General features: G+C 44.5%; 1 protein-coding gene across 4 annotated transcripts in view; it reads right to left on the bottom strand.

Moving 5' to 3' along the window:
* Positions 1-22,490, bottom strand: part of vps13b (vacuolar protein sorting 13 homolog B) — a 1,087,794-nt gene that overhangs the window by 793,368 nt on the left and 271,936 nt on the right. The window lies entirely within an intron of this gene.

The following is a 22,490-nucleotide window of genomic DNA, read 5'->3' as shown; positions in this document are numbered from 1 at the left end:
AGATTCCAGAAAAAACCCACTGGTAATAGGAACAAATCTATCCACCCAGAGTGATAAAACCGTAGATTCTTGGAAATATACGAGGGGCGAGAAAATACAGATATAAGAAAGATTTTTTTTAAAGCGGACTTATTCACGAGAGCGGAAAAGACTAAGGGGGGGGAATATAATAGAAATATTAAATAATTATAGGAATTTGACAAAATAAATAGTGAAACGTTATTTATATTAGACCGTGTTTCAACAACAAGAGGCGTAAACTCAGGATTAAAACGAAATACACGATGGCCCGGAATTTGCGGTGGGTAATACCAGCAAATGAACGACGTTTGCTGTTATTACCCCTTTGAAACTGATCGCAACTTCAGGATTCAGTGCTTGCGCATTCTAACGCGGAAATCCTGAAGTTACGGTGAGTCATTCACTGCTCCGACGCAGGCTGCGCTGTGGCCCCACCCCCTCCCTCCTCCCCATAGCCGGCAATCAGTGTAATCAGGGAAATCAGGGAAACTGACTAAAACTTCTGCTTTTCCTCAGCAATATCGCTGTTAAATATACCCCATTAAAAGTTGGACCCTTTTGGATTAGGTGTAACTGGGGTTTTAGCAGCACATTGACTGCTAAACAAACGCTATGGCCCTGAAAAACTAATTTTAATTTTGTGGACTGTCAATTTTATCCATTTTAATAAAAATTAAAACATTTTAAGAAACTAAAAAAATATATTTTTTTTTTTAAGTTTGTTCATCTTTATTTCAGGTTTACCATTTCCCCATGTGAGTGCCCCAATCTTTGTTTTGCTCTAACATTTTTAAAAAGTTAGAATAAAAGGAGCTTATTCACTTCTCGGTCTGTAAGAATTCTGCAGTGTGATTGGCTGTATAAACAGCTTGTTGACGCCACAGCAGCTCGCGTCAGGGATTCCCCATTAACTTACACTGATCTCAACTGTACTTCGGAAGTGTCAAACTTCTCGCCACAGAGATGGCGAGATCTTTGTGGGAAACTTACTTCAGGGCCAGGGGTGAACGCCTTTGCTTCGCCGCTGACCGCAAATTACAGGCCAATGAATTTCCCCCACCCCCCCATACACACGAAAAGGGCGATGAGAATATGAAATGTTTCATCACGCCACACGGCTATTAGAGCAGAGTCAATCAAAACATTGGATGGGAATTTAACAGCAGGGAATTTGAATGACGGTAGATTTGGTGGGGAAGTTCGTAACAGCCAAGGTACAATCGGCAAAACAGCTCCTCCTGTACCGAAATCTCTGATTCGATGGCAACGCTCGATCTTTGCTGCAGGCAGCATCCAGCGGTTGTAGGCACCACAGGGAAACCATTTTCTGAGGGGTCTGGGTGCCGGCAATACACTCGTACCATGAGAGGCAAGCCTATAAAGTAAATGGGGTTTGAACGGCTTTTGACACCAAATTAAAAGAATAAAAAATTTAAAAAAATTTAAAAAAAAAAATTTTTTAAATCGAAAAAGCCAAAACAAAGCTTCAGCTTTTAAACCACAGTAACAGCCAAAGATAAAGAGCTATATTTTTCCTCAAAAAGGATATTTTTCTTAAATTACAACCTCTAAAAAAAATGTTAAATGCTGAAAGACAAAGGCATAATGAGAAAGGACAAGGCTGCTTTATTTTTGATGTACTATTTTTGGATAAACTATAAATGTTCTATTGCTCAGACATAATCCATTGGATTTTTTTTAAAGTCGTGTATATAATTAATGTTGAAAGAGTTACAGGCTGTAATTCAATCAAGGTGTCTTGATAAGATCATAACAGAACCACAACACTGAATTATATTGACTCGTGAAAAAACTGCATTTCTTGAATCACTAGGTTGTACCATTGTAGACACTGGGCCTGAATTTCCGATCGGAGGCTTATCGCGGCCGGATGCCTCTGACCATCAAAATATCTACGCATTTACCTGGTGGTCTGGGAGATATGGAGACTTGCGATCCTGGGCCTCTCCTGGTAGAAATGCATAGAGGCCCACATATCCCAGGGGCACAGGCGGTTCACAAGCACCCCTGGGATCACGTGGGCCAGCCCAACCAATGAAAGAAGGGAATCCCCATTCATACTTATGCGAGTTCTGTACGTATAGAGCTGTCATAAGTATGAATGGGGATGACTTAAAAAATATACGAACACATGAAATAATTTTTTTTTAATTACATATGAAAATTAATTAAAATGGCATTTAATTAAATATTTTAAACAAAAATTAAATTTTTTGGAAACAAAATGTTTATGTTTTAATGGGGCTAAAAATAAACTTACCTTATTGGACAGGGTTTTTAATGTATAAGTGAGTGATAACATTTTATTTTTCTATTTTTTTGTTAAACTCTTATGCTGGTAAACACAGGCCTTATGCCCGCTTTTACCAGGCGAAAGAATTCCAAGGCGTTTCAGTGGGCGGAAGTTGGGCAAATAGCGCAACTCTCCACCCGCAGAGGCCCTGCTCCTGGGAATGCGGAGGATCTGTCAAGAGATCGCAAGTGCCGGGTTTCAGCGCATGCGCTTCGCAGGCCTAAACCCGGCACTTGAGGCCCCTACGGGCGCGGACACACCCAGTAGTGGGGGGTCACAAAATACTGCCCATTATTTGAAGCAATACAGAATGATACATTAGTGTATTAGAGTCATAATGGCACAGAAGGAGGCCATTAGAGACATAGAAAAATAGGAGCAGGATTAGGCCATTCGGCCCTTTGAGCCTGCTCCGCCATTCAATATGATCATGGCTGATCCTCTGTCTCAATACCATATTCCCGCTCTCTCCCCATACCCCTCGACGCCTTGTGTCTAGAAATCTATCTATCTCCTTCTTAAATATATTCAGTGACTTGGCCTCCACAGCCTTCTGTTTCATTCGGCCCATTGAGTCCGTGCCAGCTCTCTGTAGAGCATTCCAGTCAGTCCCATTCCCCCGCTCTATCCCCGTAGCCCTGCAAGTTTATTTCCCCTCAAGTGCCTATCCAGTCCCCCCTTGGGTCTCTGTTTCCACCGCTTCCATTGGCAGCGAGCTCCAGGTCCTCACCACTCGCTGCGTAAAAAAGTTGACGTTACAATAGTAAGCAAATTTGGACGCTATGTACATTTGCTTTACGAGCACAATCATACAACACAGCTCAGTGCCTGAAATGCAATTTCTGCTTCGCAGCAAAATAAAACTCACGGTATATAACAGCAAATCGTCCAAAGCCAACTTTTTAAACTTGAATTATTATTATTATTTATTTATTTATTTATTTTTAAGCCCTGATGATTCACTGGATCACCTTTAGGTTTTATATCTTATGCCATCATAATAACATAAGAAACAGGAGCAGGAGTAGGCCAATCGGCCCCTCGAGCCTGCTCCGCCATTCAATAAGATCATGGCTGATCCAATCTTGTCCTCAACACCACTTTCCTGCTCTCTCCCCATACCCCTTGGCTCCCTCTGTAGTTCAAATGTCTGTCAATCTCCGCCTTGAATATATTCAGTGACTCCGCCTGCACAGCTCTCCTGGGTAGAGAATTCCAAAGATTCACAACCCTCAGAGAAGAAATTCCTTCTCATCTCCATCTTAAATGGGCGACCCCTTATTCTGAACCTATGCCCCCTAGTTCTAGATACCCCCACTAGGGGAAACATCCTCTCAGCATCCACCCTGTCAATCCCCCTCAGAATCATATATGTTTCAATAAGATCACCTCTCATTCTTCTAAACTCCAATGAGTATAGGCCCAACCTACTCAAGCTTTCGTCATACGTCAACCCCTTCATCCCAGGAATCAACCTAGTGAATCTTCTCTGTACTGCCTCCAATGCAAGTACAGGAAACTCTCGTTTAAACAGCACCTAAACATCCGGAATTCTCTATTAATCGGCAAAATTCTCACTCCGAAAACAACACTTCAATAACCGGAAATGTTGCCGAGTCCGAGTCTCCCGCGGTGGCTAAGTTAGTCAGTGGGGTTAGTTCTCCAAACTGCCACTACTCGGCTTCTTGGCGCTGTTGGAAGTTGGAACACCTCAATAACAGGAGTCTGACTCTCCCGCGCTGTCGGTCATCTCTTCTGATCCGCCATTTTACAGGGGTACTGTGTGTCTCCCACACTGCTGGTAGTCATTGCATTGCATTACCCTCAACTGGCAGTACTGTACTTAATCAAGCATCTTCCACCATCCATTTAACACAACATTCTGTAGGTGAGTGTCCAATTACTGCATACTGCATATTTCTTGATTTTTTACATTTTTCTTTGTTAAAAATAGCCTCGGTAGATAATCCTCTCCGTCAACCGGCAACACGGCGATCCCGTCGGTGCCGGATACCAAAGAGTTTCCTGCATATCCTTCCTTAAATATGGAGACCACAACTGTACGCAGTACTCCAGGTGCAGTCTCACCAGCGCCCTGTAAAGTTGCATCAAAACTTCCCTACTTTTATACTCCATACCCCTTGTCCAATACAAGACCACAAAGCTACATAAAATTAAACACAGTTCATGAATTATATCAGATTGCAATTTTTTTAAAAATTCATTCATGGGATGTGGATGTCGCTGGCAAGGCCAGCATTTATTGCCCATCCCTAAATGCCCTCGAGAAGGTGGTGGTGAGCCGCCTTCTTGAACCGCTGCAGACCTTGTGGTGAAGGTTTTGACCCAGCGACGATGAAGGAATGGCGATATATTTCCCAGTCAGGATGGTGTGTGACTTGGAGGGGAACTTGCAGGTGATGGTGTTCCCATGCCCCTGCTGCCCTTGTTCTTCTAAGTGGTAGAAGTCACGGGTTTGAGAAGTGCCGTCGAAGAAAATCCCTTTGTTTTGCAGGATTTGAATTTTCTTCCCGAGATACAATTTTTCCCATCATTGTCTGCAATCAGCAACCAAACTTCTTTTGCACACTGTCACACAAAGGGTGGTTGAAATCTGGAACACTCTCCCCAAAAGGCTGTGGATGCTGGGTCAATTGAAATTTTCAAGACTGAAATGGTTGGATTTTTGTTAGGTAAGGGTATCAAGGGATATGGAGCAAAGACAGATAAATGGAGTTGAGGCACAGATCACCCATGATCTAACTGAATGGTGGAATAGGCTGAAGGGGCTGAGTGGCCGGCTCCTGTTCCCAAGGTTCATACACCATAATTGTTTTGCAATTTTACTTGTCGTTCACAAAAGCTGGGAGCCCATCGGTATATTTTGTGCACCAGGCAAAATGTTTTTAATTATATAGATTTTCCACGTTAATTGCATTTACAGTAAACTCTCGTTTAAACGGCACCTAATCAACCGGAATTCTTTAGTAACCGGCAAAACAGATAGCCGGTAATCTTGCCGAATCCATCCATTTTTCGTTTTTCCGAGTCCGAGTTTCCCGCGGTGGCCGAGTTAGTCACTGGTTTTTATTTTTTTTGTGTTAATAGTTTAACAAAATAAAGGCCCAGAAATTCAGGTCGGGGGCTTCCCGTGGGTGCAAGCCCCTGATCTGCACTTACCTTGCGCGCCGGCCATTGAGCTGTGGGCTCCCGTGGGATTCCGATCCGGGGCCTGGTCCAGCTGCCGGCGCGCAGTGCTTGCGTATCGCAGGGGCGCAGTTAGTTCGATGCGTCCCCTGGGATCACGTGGGCCATGGGGAGCAGGAAGTGCTGTCAAGACTTATAAATACTACAGCCCCAAAATAACACTAAACCTTCAAATAATTTTTTTATTTTTTTTATTTTTTTAAAAACATCACATTTTTTAAATAAACTATAAATTACATGAAATAACTATTTTAAACAATAATTTAAATTTTTGGAAAAAATAATTTTATATTCTAACGGGGCTAAAAAATAAACTTACCTTGCTTTAAAGTATTTAAAAATAATAAACCTGTGGAAAAAATGTTTTAATTTTAATTAATTCACCACTTACCTTGTAAAAAGCAGGTCTTACGCCTGCTTTTTACATTTCTAACTTCTGCAGGCTTACGTTCCCGGAGAAACCTGTAAAAAAAAACGTAAGTTTGATGCGCACGCGCAGCCTCCCCCGCGCATGCGTTCGACCGCTGAACTTCTTCGCTCAGAGGAACGGAAGTGCCGGTTTCCCGCGCATGCAGGAAACCGGCACTTCCATCGGGCCTACGGTTGAGTACCCCGTGCATACTCACCCGTGAAGACCCGAATTTCTGGGCCAAAATCTCAGAACTCAAATGTTTCAAAATATCTGAAACCCAGCCATAACTGTAGAAGTGTCCACCATGGCCTTCTATCAGAATTTGAGGGCGTAGATTTTTTTTTAAAGTAAAATTATGTTCCCCTCCTCCATTTGTTACTTTTTCCCCCCACTCCTTCATATCAGCCAAACATACTACAGCATTCAACAACTTGTATTTATATAGAAACATAGAAGATAGGAGCAGGAGTAGGCCATTCGGCCCCTCGAGCCTGTTCCGCCATTTAATGAGATCATGGCTGATCATCCAAATTCAGTGCCCTGTCCCTGCTTTCTCCCCATATTCCTTGATCCCTTTAGGCTTAAGAAATCTATCTAACTCCTTCTTGAATATATTTAATAAGTTGGCCTCAACTGCCTTCTGTGGTACAGAATTCCACAGGTTCACCACTCTCTGGGCGAAGAAATTCCTCCTCATCTCTGTCCTAAATGGCTTACCCCTTATCCTTAGACTGTGACCCCTGGTTCTGGACTCCTCCACCTTTAATGTAGTAAAACGTCCCAAGGCGCTTCACAGTAGTATTTTAAGACAAAAAATTTGACACCGAGCCACCCAAGGAGAAATTAGGGCAGGTGACCAAAACCTTGGTCAAAGAGGTAGATTATAAGGAGGAAAGAGCAGTAGCGAGGCGGAGAGGTTTAGGCAGGGAATTCCAGAGCTTAGGGCCTAAGCAACAGAAGGCACGTCCACCAATGGTTCAACGATTATAATCAGGGATGCTCAAGAGGACAGAATTAGAGGAGCACAAATATCTCGGGGGGGGATTGTGGGGCTGGAGGAGATTACAGAGATAGGGAGGGGCGAGGCCATGGAGGGATTTGAAAACAAGGATGAGAATTTTGAAATTGAGGCACTGCTGAACTGGGAGCCAACGTAGGTCAGCGAGCACAGGGGTGATGGGCGAACGGGACTTGGTGCGAGTTAGGACACGGGCAGCCGAGTTTTGGATGACCTCAAGTTTACGTAGGGTAGAATGTGGGAGGCCAGCCAGGAGTGCGTTGGAATCGTCAAGTCTCGAGGTAACAAAGGCATGGATGAGGGTTTAAGCAGCGGATGAGCTGAGGCAAAGAGCAGACAGGTGGCAGATTCTCACTGTGACCAATAGCTCTCTTTGACCATCCATTAGGTGCTTGGATTGACTCTTGTTTTTAAAATAAACTTGGGTGAAAGGCCAAGGTTCATCGAGCAACATGTTAATGAGTAGGAAACAATGAGACAAATCAAGGTGCGGTACTGAAGGAACCATTACTTGAATTTGAAAGGAAGTGCATTTTAGTGGGAAGGAAAAACTGAGGCAGTCTTACTCATATATCTCTCCACCATCCTCTCTGTAATGGGAAGAATCAATGATCTATGTATCCTCCAGGTCCAGCAGAAGTGCGAGGACTGCAGGGAGAAGGAGTGTCACACCACGCAGTGGTACCTCTTGTTTAGCAGTAATTACGCGATAAAGTATAATTCTTTCAATGGCACAGATTTTCTTTTAGTAATCATGGAAGAAATTCAGTTGGGAAAGGTAGTGGATATTTATCAGGCACACATAGCAAAAAAGGCTGTCCATCTGAAACAAATTGGTGAGATTTCATATTTTGTCTCCGCAACTGCTGATCAGTACAACACTACCCCACGTCCCATCAACAATCATAGAAAGTTACAGCACGGAAGGAGGCCATTTTAGCCCACCATGTCAGCACCGGCAGAATTTTCAAAGAGTGATGTCAGAAGTCAAAAGTGACGTCGGCACAAGGGGAGGGAGCTGATTGGTGGGTATCTGGTAAGTGTTTTTACTTGGCTTTCTTAAAGTTTTTAAGTTTATTCCAGCTAGGTTAGTAAATTAGAGGTTAAAATTAGAGGTATGGCAGGGCAGCTCACACCTGTGGATGCACATCCTGTGCCAAGTGGGAAGTCCTGGACACCTCCCGTGGTCTGGATGACCACATGTGCGAGAAGTGTCGCCAGCTACAGCAGCTCGAGCACCAGGTCATGGAGCTTGAGCGGCGGCTGCAGTTACTGCTGGGCATCCGCAAGGCTGAGAGCTACGTGGATAGCACGTTTCGGGAGGTGGTCACCCCACAGCTTAAGAGTGTGCAGGCAGAGAGGGAATGGGCGACCGTCAGACAGAAGAGGAGGACCAGGCACGGAGTCCCCCGAGCCCATCTTGCTCACCAACCAGTATTCGGTGTCGAGTACTAGTGAGCCCTTTGTTGGCCAGCGCGGACACGATGGGCCGAAATGGCCTCCTTCCGTGCTGTAACTTTCTATGACTATGATTCTATAAAGGGCTATCCAGCCTAATCGCACTTCCCAGCTCGTGGTCCGCAGCCCTGCAGGTTAGAGCATCCCAAATGCACATCCAAGTACTTTTTAAAAGTGGTGAGGGTTCCTGCCTCTACCACCCTTTCAGGCAGTGAGTTCCAGACCCCCACAGCCCTCTGGGTAAAAAAATTTCCACTCAAATCCCCTCTAGACCTTCCCCCGAATTACTTTAAATCTGTGCCCCCTGGTAAAAGATTAAGGCCAGCCTTTACCAGCATAAGATTTGAAAAAAATCAAAGAAACTTTTTTTCACTCATTTATCATTTAAAAATACTTTAAAAAAGGTAAGTTTATTTTTAGCCCCGTAAAAAAACGAATTATTTTTTTCAAAAAAATAAATTTTTGTTTAAAATATTTCATTTACTGCAATTCCAACTCATTTTAAAAATGTGATTTGTTTTTAATTTATTTAATGTTTTACAGTGTTTTTGAGGTGATCCCTCTTCATATATTTGACAGGTCTATCTGTCAAGTGTATGAAGGGAGATTCCCTTCTACTATTGGCTCCTCATGGCCCATGTGATCCCAGGGACGCTTGCGAACTGCCTGCGCCTCTGGGATAAGTGGGCCCTGCGCATTGCGAGTTCGAGAGGCCCAGGATCGGAAGTATACGCACTTCGGGAGCCCTCAGGAAAGTCCGCAGGTTTTTTCCAGATCGGAGGCCTCCGCACGCAGGAAGCTTCCGAGCGGAAAATATGGCCCACTGTCTCAGCTTCCACAGCTCTCTGGGGTAAAGAATTCCAAAGATTCACAACCCTCAGAGAAGAAATACCTCTTCATCTCCGTCTTAAATGGGTGACCTCTTATTCTGAGAGTATGCCCCCTCGTTCTAGATTCCCTGATGAGGGGAAACATCCTGGCAGCATCTACCCTGTCCAACCCCCTCAGAATCTTATATGTTTCAATAAGATTATCTCTCATTCTTCTAAACTCCAACGAGTATCAGCCCAACCTGCTCAACCTTCCCTCATAAGACAACCCTTCCAGCCCAGGAATCAACATAGTGAACCTTCTCTGAACTGCCTCCAATGCAAGTATATCCCTCCTTAAATAAGGGGACCAAAACTGTACGCAGTACTCCAGATGTGGTCTCACCAGTGCCCTATACAGTTGTAGCAAGACTTCCCTACTTTTATACTCTATCCCCCTTGAAATAAAGGCCAACATCCCATTTGCCTTCCTAATTACTTGCTGCACATGCATGTTAACTTTTTGTGTTTCATGTACGAGGACACCTCTGTACCACCGCATTCTGCAGTCTTTCTCCATTTAAATAATATTTTTCTTCTCTATTCTTCCTACCAAAGTGGCTAACTTCACATTTTCCCACATTATCTTCCATCTGCCAAATTCTTGCCAACTCACTTAACCTATCTATATTCCTTTGCAGACTCTTAACGTCCTCCTCACAACTTGCTTTCCCACCTATCTTTGTATCATCTGCAAACTTGGCTACAATACACTCGCTTGCTTCATCCAAGTCATTAATACAGATTGAAAATAGTTGCGGTCCAGGCACTGATCCCTATGGTACCCCACCAGTTACAGATTGCCATCCTGAAAAAGACCCACTTATCCCGACTCTGTTTTCTGTTAGTTAGCCAATCCTCTATCCAATCTAATGTATTACCCCCAACACTATGAACTCTTATCGTATGCAGTAACCTTTTATGTGGCACCTTGTCAAATGCCTTTTGGAAATCCAAATACACTACATCTACTGGTTCCCCTTTATCTACTCTGCTTGTTACCTCCTCAAAGAACTCAAAGACATTTGTCAAACACGATTTCCCTTTCATAAAAACATGTTGACTGTTTGATTGTACAGGAAACTCTTCAGTATCCGGCACCGACGGGACCGGGATGGTGCCGGTTGATTAAAAATTCCGGATGACGGAGAGGGTTATCTACCAAGGCTATTTTTAACAAACAAAAATTAAAAAATCAAGAAATGTGCAGTATACAGTAATTGGGTACTCACCTACAGAATGTTGTGTTAAATAGATGGTGGAAGATGCTTGATTAAGTACAATACTGCCAGTTGAGGGTAATCCATAACTCTTTAATTACTTAACAGTAAAATAAAACTTATACAGTAAACAGAAAAATGGCGGATCGGAAGAGACTACCGGCAGCGCGGGAGAGTCAGACACCTGTTATTGAAGTGTTCGGACTTCCGACGGCACCAAGAAGCCGAGTAGTGGCAGTTTGCAGAACTACCCCCACTGACTAATTCGGCCACCGCGGGAGACTCGGACTCGGCAACATTTCCGGTTATTGAGGTGTTGTTTTCGGAGTATGAATTTTGCCAGTTAATGGAGAATTCCGGATATTTAAGCGCTGTTTAAACAAGAGTTTCACAGAAACATAGAAGATAGGAGCAGGAGTAGGCCATTCGGCCCCTCGAGCCTGCTCCCCCATTCAATGAGATCATGGCTGATCATCCAAGTTCAGTACCCTGTCCCTGCCTTCTCTCCATATCCCTTGATCCCTTTAGCCTCAAGAAATATATCTAACTCCTTCTTGAATATATTTAATGAATTGGCCTCTACTGCCTTCTGTGCTAGAGAATTCCACAGGTTCACCACTCTCTGGGTGAAGAAGTTCCTCCTCATCTCTGTCCTAAATGGCTTAACCCTTATCCTTAGACTGCGACCCCTGGCTCTGGACTCCCCGGCCATTGGGAACATTCTTCCTGCATCTAGTCTGTCCAGTCCTGTTAGAATTTTATAAGTTTCAATGAGATCCCCCCTCATTCTTCTAAACTCCAGCAAGTATAACCCAATCGACCCAATCTCTCCTCATACATCATTCCTGCCATCCCAGGTATCAGCCTGGTGAATCTTCGCTGCACTCCCTCCATGGCAAGAACATCCTTCCTCAGATAAGGCGACCAAAACTGCACACAATACTCAAGGTGTGGTCTCACCAAGGCCCTGTACAACTGCAGCAAGACATCCTTGTTCCTGTACTCAAACCCTCTCGCTACAAAGGCCAACATACCATTTGCCTTCTTAACCGCCTGCTGCACCTGCATGCTTACCTTCAGCGGCTGGTGCACAAGGACACCCAGGTCTCGTTGCACTTCCCCTTCTCCCAATCTATTGCCATTCAGATAATAATATGCCTTCCTGTTTTTGACATCAAAGTGGATAATCTCGCATTTATCCATGTTATATTGCATCTGCCATGCTTCTGCCCAATCACCCAACCTGACCAAATCATACTGGAGTTTCTCGGCATCCTCCTCACAGCACACACGCCCACCCAGCTTTGTGTCGTCTGCAAACTTGGAGATATTACATCTAGTTCCCTCGTCTAGATCATTAATATATATTGTGAATAGCTGGGGCCCTAGGACCGATCCCTGCGGTATCCCACTAGTCACTGCCTGCCACTTGGAAAAAGACCCGTTTATTCCAACTCTTTGCTTCCTGTCTGCCAACCAGTTCTCTATCCTTGCCCCCAATCCCATGCGCTTTAACTTTACACGCTAATCTCTTATGATGGACCTTAACGAAAGCCTTCTGAAAGTCCAAATACACCACATCCACTGGTTCTCCCTTATCTATTCTACCAGTTACATCCTCAAAAAATTCCAGTAGATTAGTCAAGCATGATTTACCTTTTGTAAATCCATGTTGACTTTGTCCAATCCTGTCACTGTTTCAAAGTGCTCTGCTATTACATCTTTTATAATGGACTCTAGCGTTTTCCCCACCACCGATGTCAGGCATACCGGTCTATAATTCCCCGTTTTCTCTCTACCACCTTTTTTGAATAGTGGGGTAACTTTAGCTACCCTCCAATCCCTGGGAATTGTTCCAGCATCTATGGAATTTTGGAAGACGACCAGCAATGCATCTACTATTTCTAGGGCCACTTCCTTAAGTACCCTAGGATGTAGATTATCAGGCCCTGGGAATTTATCGGCCTTCAATCCCGTCAATTTCCCCAACACCATTTCCCTACAAATACTGATTTCTTTCAGTTCCTCCCGCTCATCAGACCCTATGTTCCCCGACATCTCTGGGAGGTTATTTGTGTCCTCCTTTGTGAAAACAGAACCAAAGTATGTATTTAATTGGGCTGCCATTTCTTTGCTCCCCATTATAAATTCCTCTGATTCTGACTGCAAGGGACCAACGCTTGACTTCACCAATCTTTTTCTCTTCACATACCTATAAAAGCTTTTACAGTCAGTTTTTATGTTCCCTGCAAGCTACTCTCCCATGCTCTATTTTCCCCTTCTTAATTAATCCCTTTGTCCTCCTTTGTTGAATCCTAAACTGCTATCAATCCTCAGGTTTACTGCTTTTTTTGGCCAATTTATATGTCCTCTCCTTGGATCTTATGCTATCCCTAATTTCCCTTGTTAGCCACGGTTGAGTCACCTTTTTTGTTTTATTTTTATGCCAAACTGGGATGAACAAGTTCTGTAGTTCATCCATGCGATCTTTGAATGTTTGCCATTGCCGATCCAGCGTCAACCCTTTGAGTGACATTCCCCAATCAATCCTACCCAACTCGCGCCTCATACCATCATAGTTTCCTTTATTTAAATTCAGGACCCTAGTCTCTGAGTCAACTACTTCACTCGCCATCTTAATGAAGAATTCTATCATATTATTATCACTCCGACCCAAGGGGCCTCGTACAACAAGATTGCTAATTAATCCTTTCTCATTACATAATACCCAGTCTAAGATGGCCAGATCTCTAGTTGGTTCCTCGACATATTGGTCCAGGAAACCATCCCGTATACACTCCAGGAATTCCTCCTCCACAGTATTGTTACTAATTTGGTTAACCCAATCTATATGTAGATTAAAGTCACCCATGATAACTGCTGTGCCCTTATTGCATGCTTCTCTAATTTCCCTTTTAATGCCATCCCCAACCTCCGCATTACTGTTTGGAGGTCTATATACCACTCCCACTAACGTTTTCTGCCCCTTGGTATTTCTCAGTTCTACCCATACAGATTCCACATCATCAGAGCGAATATCCTTCCTTACAATTATGTTAATCCCCTCTTTAACCAGCAATGCTACCCCACCTCCTTTACCTTTTTGCCCATCTTTCCTGAATATTGAATACCCCTGGATGTTAAGTTCCCAGCCTTGGCCACCCTGGAGCCATGTTTCCGTAATCCCAATCATCATATATTCGTTTACCTCTATTTGCGCAGCTAATTCATCCACCTTATAACGAATGCTCCTCGCATTAAGACACAAAGCCTTCAGGCTTATTTTTTTTAATGCTCTTAAACCTTTTAGAATTATTATTTACTGTAGCCATGTTTGATTTAAACCCTTGATTTCTCTGACTGCCACCTTTGTTTTTCTCCTTCCTGTTTTTGCTTCTATCCTTGTTTCCCTTTCCTCTGTTTCCCTGCTCAGGTTCCCAACCCCCTGCCATCTTAGTTTAAACCCTCCCCCACAGCACTAGCAAACACTCCCCCAAGGACATCGGTCCCGGTCCTGCCCAGGTGTAAACCGTCCGGTTTGTACTGGTCCCACCTCCCCCAGAACCGGTTCCAATGTCCCAGGAATTTTTATCCCTCCCCCTTGCACCATTCCTCTAGCCACGTATTCATCTGAAATATCCTTCTATTTCTACTCTGACTAGCACATGGCACTGGTAGCAATCCCGAGATTACTACCTATAGTTTCCTGTATTATGATTTTCTAAATACCCTGCTACTACTATCTTAATAATGGATTCGAGCATTTTGCCAATGACAGATGTTAAGCAAACTGGCCTATAGCTTCCTGCTTTCTGTCTCCCTCCTTTTTTGAATAAGGGCGTTATATTTGTGGTTTTCCAGTCCGCAGGGACTTTTCCAGAGTCAAGGGAATTTTGGAAGATTACAACCAATGCATCGACTACCTCTGCAGCCACTTCTTTGAAGACCCTAGGATGCAGGCCATCAGGTCCAGGGGACTTGTCAGCCTTTAGACCCATAAGTTTGCCTAGCACTTTTTCTCTAGTGATAGTGATTGTTTTAAGTTCCTCCCTCCCTTTTGCCCCTTGATTTTCTACTATTACTGGGGTGTTTTTAGTGTCCTCTACTGTGAAGACAGATACAAAATATTTGTTCAATGCCTCTGCCATTCCCTTGTTTCCCATTATTTCCCCAGTCTCATCCTCTAAGGGACCAATGTTTGTTTTAGCTACTCTCTTCCTTTTACATATTTGTAGAAGCTCGTCAGTTTTCTTGCTAGTTTACTCTCATAAGCTATTTTCTCCCTCTTTTTTATTTTTTGTGTCATACTTTGCTGGTTTCTAAAATCTTCCCCATTTTCTGGCCTACCACCAATCTTTGCAACACTGTATGCCTTTTCTTTCAATTTGATACCATCCTTAACTTCCTTGGTTAGCCATGGTTGGGTTGGTTCATCCTGCTCTTCGAGTCTTTCTTTCTCACTGAAATATATCTTTGTTGAGAGTCAGGAAATATCTCTTTAAATGTCTGCCACTGCTTTTCTACCGTCTTACCTTCTAATCTATTTTCTCAGTCCACTTTAGCCAATTCTCTCCTCATACCTTTGAAATTGCCTTTATTTAAGTTTAATACTCTAGTTTCAGACCCAAGTTTCTCACCTTCAAACTGAATGTGGAATTCTATCATGTTATGATCACTCTTCCCTAGAGGATCCTTTACGATGAGATAATTAATTAATCCTGTTTCATTACACATTACCAGATCTCAAAATAGCCTGCTCCCTGGTCGGTTCCACAACGTATTGTTCCAAGAAACTGTCCCGAATACACTATGAACTCATCCTCAAGGCTGCTTTTGCCAATTTGATTTGTCCAATCTATATGAAGATTAAAATGGCTCACGATTATTGCAGTAACTTTCTTACAAGCCCCCATTATTTCTTGATTTATACTCTGTCCTATACTGTAGCTACTGTTAGGGGGCCTGTAGACGAATTCCACCAGTGCCTTCTTTCCCTTACTATTTCTTACCTCCACCCAAATTGATTCTACATCTGGAACTTCCGAGCCAAGATCATTTCTCATTATTATACTGATCTCATCCGTTATTAACAGAGCTACCCCACCTCCTTTTCCTTTCTGTCTATCCTTCCAAAATGTCAAATACCCCTGAATATTCAGTTCCCAGCCTTGGTCACATTGGAACCATGTCATGGTGATGGCTATTCGATCATACCCATTTAGTTCTATTTGTGCCATCAATTCATCTATCTTGTTACGAATGGTTTTGTGGTATATATCAATGATCTCGACTTGAATATAAGGGGTATGATTAAGAAGTTTGCAGATGATACTAAAATCGGCTGTGTGGTTGATACTGAAGAAGGAAGCTGTAGACTGCAGGAAGATATCAATAAATTGGTCAGGTGGGCAGAACAGTGGCAAATGGAATTCAATCCGGAGAAGTGTGAGGTAATGCATTTGGGGAGGGCTAACAAGGAAAGGGAATACACATTAAATGGTAGGACACGGAGTGGTGTAGTGGGGACAAAGGGACCTTGGAGTGCATGTCCACAGATGAAGGTAGCAGGCCAAGTAGATAAGGTGGTTAAGGCGGCATACGGAATGCTTGCCTTTATTAGCCGTGGCATAGAATACAAGAGCAGGGGGGGTATGCTTCAACTATATAAAACACTAGTTAGGCCTCAGCTAGAGTACTGCGTGCAGTTCTGGTCACCACATTACAGGAAAAATGTGATTGCACAAGAGAGGGTACAGAGGAGATTTACAAGGATGTTGCCGGGAGTAGAGAATCTTAGCTATGAGGAAAGACTGGATAAGCTGGGTTTGTTTTCCTTGGAACAGAGGAGGCTGAGGGGAGACCTTATTGAGGTGTATAAAATTATGAGAGGCCTAGATAAAGTGGATAGAAAGGACTTATTTCCCTTAGCAGAGGGGTCAAAAACCAGGGGGGCACAGAGTCAAAAATTTAAAGTAATTGGGGGAAGGTTTAGAGGGGATTGGAGGGGAAATTTCTTCACCCAGAGGGTTGTGGGGGGTCTGGAACTCACTGCCTGAAAGGGTGGTAGAAGCAGGAACCCTACACACATTTAAAAAGTACTTGGATGTGCACGTGGGATGCTCTAACCTGCAGGGCTACGGACCAAGAGCTGGGAAGTAGGATTAGGCTGGATAGCTCTTTGTTGGCCTGCGCAGACACGATGGGCCGGAATGGCCTCCTTCCATGCTGTAACTTTCTATGATTCTATGAATACTGCGTGCATTCAGATAAAGAGCCTTAAATTTTGCCTTTTTATTATTTTTCCCTACTCCGACCTTATTTGCTGGTGCACTCTTATGTTTGTACGCTCTGTCACACTCTGGTTTTCATTGCCCATATCGCTACCCTGCACTATTGCCCTGTCCTTTCTCTTTAACTTTCTAAATTTCCCCTCACTTGAACACTCCCCACCACTATTTAGTTTAACGCCCTATCTACAGCCCTATTTGATAGGGCTTTAAGCTAAATAGTGGGGGGGGGGGGGGGGGCGGTAGGGTTCAAGCAAGGGGACATTTAGAAAGCTACCATTTCACAGCTGTTCACTTTCCAATGTCAGAAGCGTGAGCCTTCAGGACTTGGAAGGCACTTTTGATCTGTATGCAGTTTGGAAGTTTTGGAGTAAACTCTCTATCCACCGTCACCTCCTTGGAGCAAGCTCTCTCACCATTGACAGATCGCTTCTGTCATCTCAACTTCAGCTGTCATCTATTCCAGCAACATCGGTGCCCTAGAAAAAAAATTCATCTTGGTCCTCTGAATCCCTCCACGATCAGCCCCAACATCACCAGGCACACCAACAACAGCACCAACCTTCTCTGCAATCACCTGATGCTCCACAGGACACAGGGGGTCAGCAACCGGCAACATTGCTGCCCGGGAGGCCAGCGATGGCATTATCATGGCCAGACTTACTTCACTTGACACTGTACGCCCTGGCTGCCACATGAGGCGACAGGTTGACACCAAACCACACAAACACCATAAAGCATCCCTACAATGTCCAAGCCATTCCGTTCACACTCATCACCACTGGTGGGTGGAAAGTTACGTCTCAATATTCACTGGAACTCACTAAGACACTTCCAAAGGTGAGCACAAATCTGTCCAATAAGGTAAAGTGTTGAAAATATAGATTTCAATGTTTGACAACACATTAACAGAAACTTCACATGAACATTGGCTAAACCATGCAAGTGCTTACCCTTGTGTGTTGTTAGTTCGTATACTTGCAGTAGGATGAGGGCAAGTGTGAGGGGTGACTGGTGAGATGGGGAAGTGATAATGTAGATAGAGAGGGATGGGTGGAGGTGCAAGGTAGGTTGGTGCGAGTAAAAATGTGCAGAAGTAGGGTAGGGAAGACAGAGTGATGGGGGTGTAATGAGTGGTAGAGCAGGAGGAGGCCGAGTGTGGCTCGGCAGTAACGTTTCGTGATCCACTGAGATCATTGAAAGGTTTGCGCCAGTGCAGCCTGGTCCTCCTAATAACATCCCTGCTTGTGTCCTCCTGTGCACTGTGTAACCAGGCTGCGTTGGTCTCCTGGGGAGGTCTCTTCCGCCCATGGGAAGGGAAGTGACCTTCCTGCGTGCTGTGACTCCCTCCATAAGCAGATGGAGGGAGTCATGGGAGAGCCTGGATGCAGCCATGCACCTTTGTGCAGTGCTCCTCAGTGTTTGCAGCACCTCAATGCTGCAGAACATGGACAGCAGAACTGTCAAGATCAATTTGGACATGGCCCCTTTAAGGAAACCAGCTGATGACAAGTCATCAAATGACATCATCAGACCCGCTTCTTATTAATTGGCCGGGAACCTCCCAGGGTCGGCTTAACGAGCCCCATTAACATAAAATCATTTGGAGTGCGTGGGCTGCAGTAGGCAGCGGGCTGGGACCACGACACTGACCCCGACCCCGCCTCGGTTGGCGAAATTGTGCCCAAATTGACACCAAATCAAAGGAGGAGATATTAGGAGGGCTTGGTGAAAAAGGTGGATTTTAAAAAGGATCTTAAAGGAGAGGGAGATGGAGAGGCAAAGGGGTTTAGGGAGGGAGTTTCAGGGCATGATGCCTAAGTAGTTGAAGGCACAGCCGCCAATGATGGGGCAAAGGGGGAGCAGGTGCACAAGAGGCCAGAGACAGAGGAAGTGTGTGTTCGGGGGTTTGTAGAGCTGGAGGCACAGAGCTAGGAAGAGGCAAGGCCATAAAGGGATTCAAACACAATGAGAATTTTACATTTAAGGAGTTGGGGGACCAGAAGCAAATGTAGGTCAGCAAGGACAAGGGCAATAGGCGAGCTGGATAGATTGCAAGCAGCAGAGTTTTAGAGGAGCTGAAGTTTGTGCAGGGTGGAGGATGGAAAGCCACTCGTGAGAGTATTGGAATAGTCAAACTTGGAGTGACAAAAGCATGGATGAGGATTTCAGTGGCAGATAGGCTTGAGGCAGGCAAATACACAAGTTTTCTGCTTGCACCCAGTAGCACTTCTCTATGTCATTTGTTTCCTCCCCCTCCGAGGTGCGACTGATGGCAGACCTGTTTCCCAATTATTTCCAAATTAAACAGGAGGCATTCGCACCTGTAATTCACTCAATGGCACCTCTCAACCAATATTCCAATAAACAGCAAATTGAAGACATGTGGCTTAGAGCAAAAATGCCTGCTGCTGCAAGCTAATGAAATAATAAAAAAGACTCTGAGCACCTGCCAAACCTGCCAATATGCTCCAATTAAATGGTACGAAATGTCTTTTTGGCAAATTCTGAAAAGGCTCATTATACTGCAGAACTCTTAGTCATCTTTGAAAGAATAAAACCAGGTGTATATGCACATTACATCGATGTAACTATACATATAACTTATAAAAATGAAATCCGATGCATCAAAATATGCTACTGGAAATTTATGCTGATCCTCATTTTCAAAATTCTGTTCCAAGTAGCCACAGTAGCTTATGTTCATACAAAGCACATAAGGTGACACACGGCACAAGAGCAAAGAATTTGTCCCTAACGGGATGTTGGTAATATTGCAGTGGTATTTATTGAAAAACAAACATTATTAACTAAACTACATTTTTAGTCATATTTAAATACACCTAAATCCATTAGCACGAGGCTGAATTTTTTATAAATTAGATTTGAGAAATTTCCAAAGAAAATATTAGGTCGTGCAAATACTCTTGACATCATGTTTGCCCGAATTGTAAAACATGAATACACTGCATAAAAACATTTCCTGCCATATCTTCAGGTTAGATCCGACACACTGTGCTGCTGTATCTGAACACAATGTAAATGATTATTACTCACATGAACATTTTCTTTTTGGCACGGATTCAAAGCTCATTTCAAGCAGACCAGACACCAGTTTAATTTAAAGCTAACTCATTATTACAGCACATGCACCACCTTCTAAATGATGGCTCATTTGAGCATGGATTTGGGTCAATGGTCGATCACTCCAAGGCTTCAATGGCCAACAAAATAAATGCCAGTATCCATAAATAACTTGCTCGTTAAAATGTGCACCAGTCAAAAGAGCAAGAAGAAAGACTTGCTTTTATATAGCGCCTTTCATGACCACCAGACATCTCAAAGCGCTTTACAGCAAATGAAGTACTTTTGGAGTGTAATCACTGCTGTAATGTGGAAAACACGGCAGCCAATTTGCACACAGCAAGCTCCCACAAACAGCAATGTGATAATGACCAGATAAACTGTTTTTGTTATGTTGATTGAGGGATAAATATTGGCTAGGAGACCGGGGATAACTCCCCTGCTCTTCTTCGAAATAGTGCCATGGGATCATTTACGTCCACCGGAGAGCGCAGACGGGGCCTCGATTTAACGTCTCATCCGAAAGACGGCACCTCCGACAGTGCAGCACTCCCTCAGCACTGCACTGAAGCCATGTTCCAGGTGTCACAGCCAAAGCTTTAAATACTTTTGTACAGCATATTCGTTCTATAGAAACTCAGTTCATCTTCAGAGAGACTGAAGAAATATGCAAAAGATACAGATATCCAGTTCAGTTCACAGAGGGGTTGTAATGTTACACACTAGTTACACTATCATACAGGTATAGGGCAGCGAGAGTCAATTCCCATGTAGGTGCGTGGACTGCTTGTGGAATGACTTGCGCTACTCAACCTGAAAACCTATCTATGGCTGATCTAAATTCATCATAACTCGGCTTCCTTTGAGGCCGTGATTACTAAAGAGATTTAAAATGCTCGCTTCAATCATTTCTCATTGCATTCCTATTGTTTCTACAATTTTAAAAATAAACCAGTATATGGAACACTGCAGTTACACGTTCCAATGAATTAGTGTTTGAAAATATTTGTCTTGTTACACTTGCTTGCATTTAGAGTTGCTTCAAAAAACATCAGAGATTTTCTGTAGTTGCAGCTTGAAGGTTATTGGCCCAGAAATTCGGGTCGGGGGCTTCCCGCGGGTGCAAGCCCCCAACCTGCAGTTACCTAGCGTGCCAGCCGTTGAGCTGTGGGCCCGCGTGGGATTCCGATGCCGGCGCGCAGTGCTTGCGTATCCCAGGGGCGCAGTTAGTTCAATGCGTCCCCTGGGATCACGTGGGCCATGGAGAGCCAATGGTAGCAGGGAATGCTTCATTCATAAGTTTGACAGGAAGAGCTGTCAAACCTATAAATACTATAAGCCCCAAAACATCACTAAAACTTCAAATACATTTTTAAAAAACATCACGGCCTAGAAATTCAGTTGCTTGCGCCACCAGTTTGCGCCCAAAGAGGCCACTCAGAGGCTTTAGCGCCACTGGCCACAACCACCGCGATATTTAGCGGGGCGCTAATGGCGGAGTTAGCCTGTAGCGCTGCGCCGCCACCGATGACGTCATCGGTGTGCGCAGCGCCCCGCTACCGCCCCAAGCGCCATATTAGGTCGCAGCCGCCTCTTCCGCGCCGGCCGCAAATAGCGGCCGGTACACAGGGGCCTACCTGTGGCGGTAGTGGGGCGAGTTAAGGTGGAGGTGCGGCCGGCCGGTTTTTCGGCGGCCGCCTGCCCGCATCTCCGTCCCCGGCCTCCTACACCCCCCCCCCGCGGCATTGCCGGCTGTTTCCCGAGAGCCCGGCACTTCTCCTTGGTGCCGGGCTCATTTGCTGGCACTCGCGAGCGGGGATCGCGCTGTTGCAGGCACCTCCCCCTTAACAGTGGGAGGAAGGCCTGCAGTACCGCAGCCTGCCATGCCGCAGCGGGTGGCGCTGTGGCACTTTGCGCGCCGAAATTCAGTTTCAGCGCCCCAAGCGGGGCGCCTAAAGCCTTGTTTAGCGGCCGGCTTCCATTTGGGGCGCTGAAACTGAATATCCCGATGGCGCAAGTGGCTCCGCGCGCAGCGGTAATTCCGGCGCCCAGGCGAGCTTGGCGCCCCAAACTGAATTTTTAGCCCCACATTTTTAAAATAACTATAAATTACATGAAATAACTATTTTAAACAATAATTTAAATTTTTGAAAAAATTAATTACATTTTCTAACGGGGCTAAAAATAAACTTACCTTTCTTTAAAGTATTTAAAAATAATAAAAGTGTGGAAAAAATGTTTTAATTTTAATTAATTCACCACTTACCTTGTTAAAAGCAGGCCTTGTGCCTGCTTTTTAAAAGTGTAACTGCTGGAGACTTACCCTCCCGGAGAAAACTGCAAAAAAAACGTAAGTTCCATGCGCACGCGCTGCCTCTCCGGCGCACGCGTTCCTCCTGTCAACCCCTTCTTTCAGGGGAACGGAAGTGCCGGTTTCCCGTGCATGCACGAAACCGGCATTTTCGTTGGGCCAACGCGCGAGTATCCCGTGCGTACTCACGCGTTGGGACCTGAATTTCTGGGCCATTGTAATTCTGGGGAGCGTAGTGTGCCAGGCACTATTGAGAACAGCTCTGAAGACCGTGCACGTGATTGTGGGG

This window comes from Somniosus microcephalus, chromosome 7 (genome assembly GCF_052327205.1).
Source record: "Somniosus microcephalus isolate GS21.2 chromosome 7, FLI_Smic_1.0, whole genome shotgun sequence".
Classification (NCBI taxonomy): domain Eukaryota; kingdom Metazoa; phylum Chordata; class Chondrichthyes; order Squaliformes; family Somniosidae; genus Somniosus; species Somniosus microcephalus.
The sequence above is the reverse complement of the archived record's forward strand: the minus strand, read 5'-3'. Positions and strand labels throughout refer to the sequence as shown.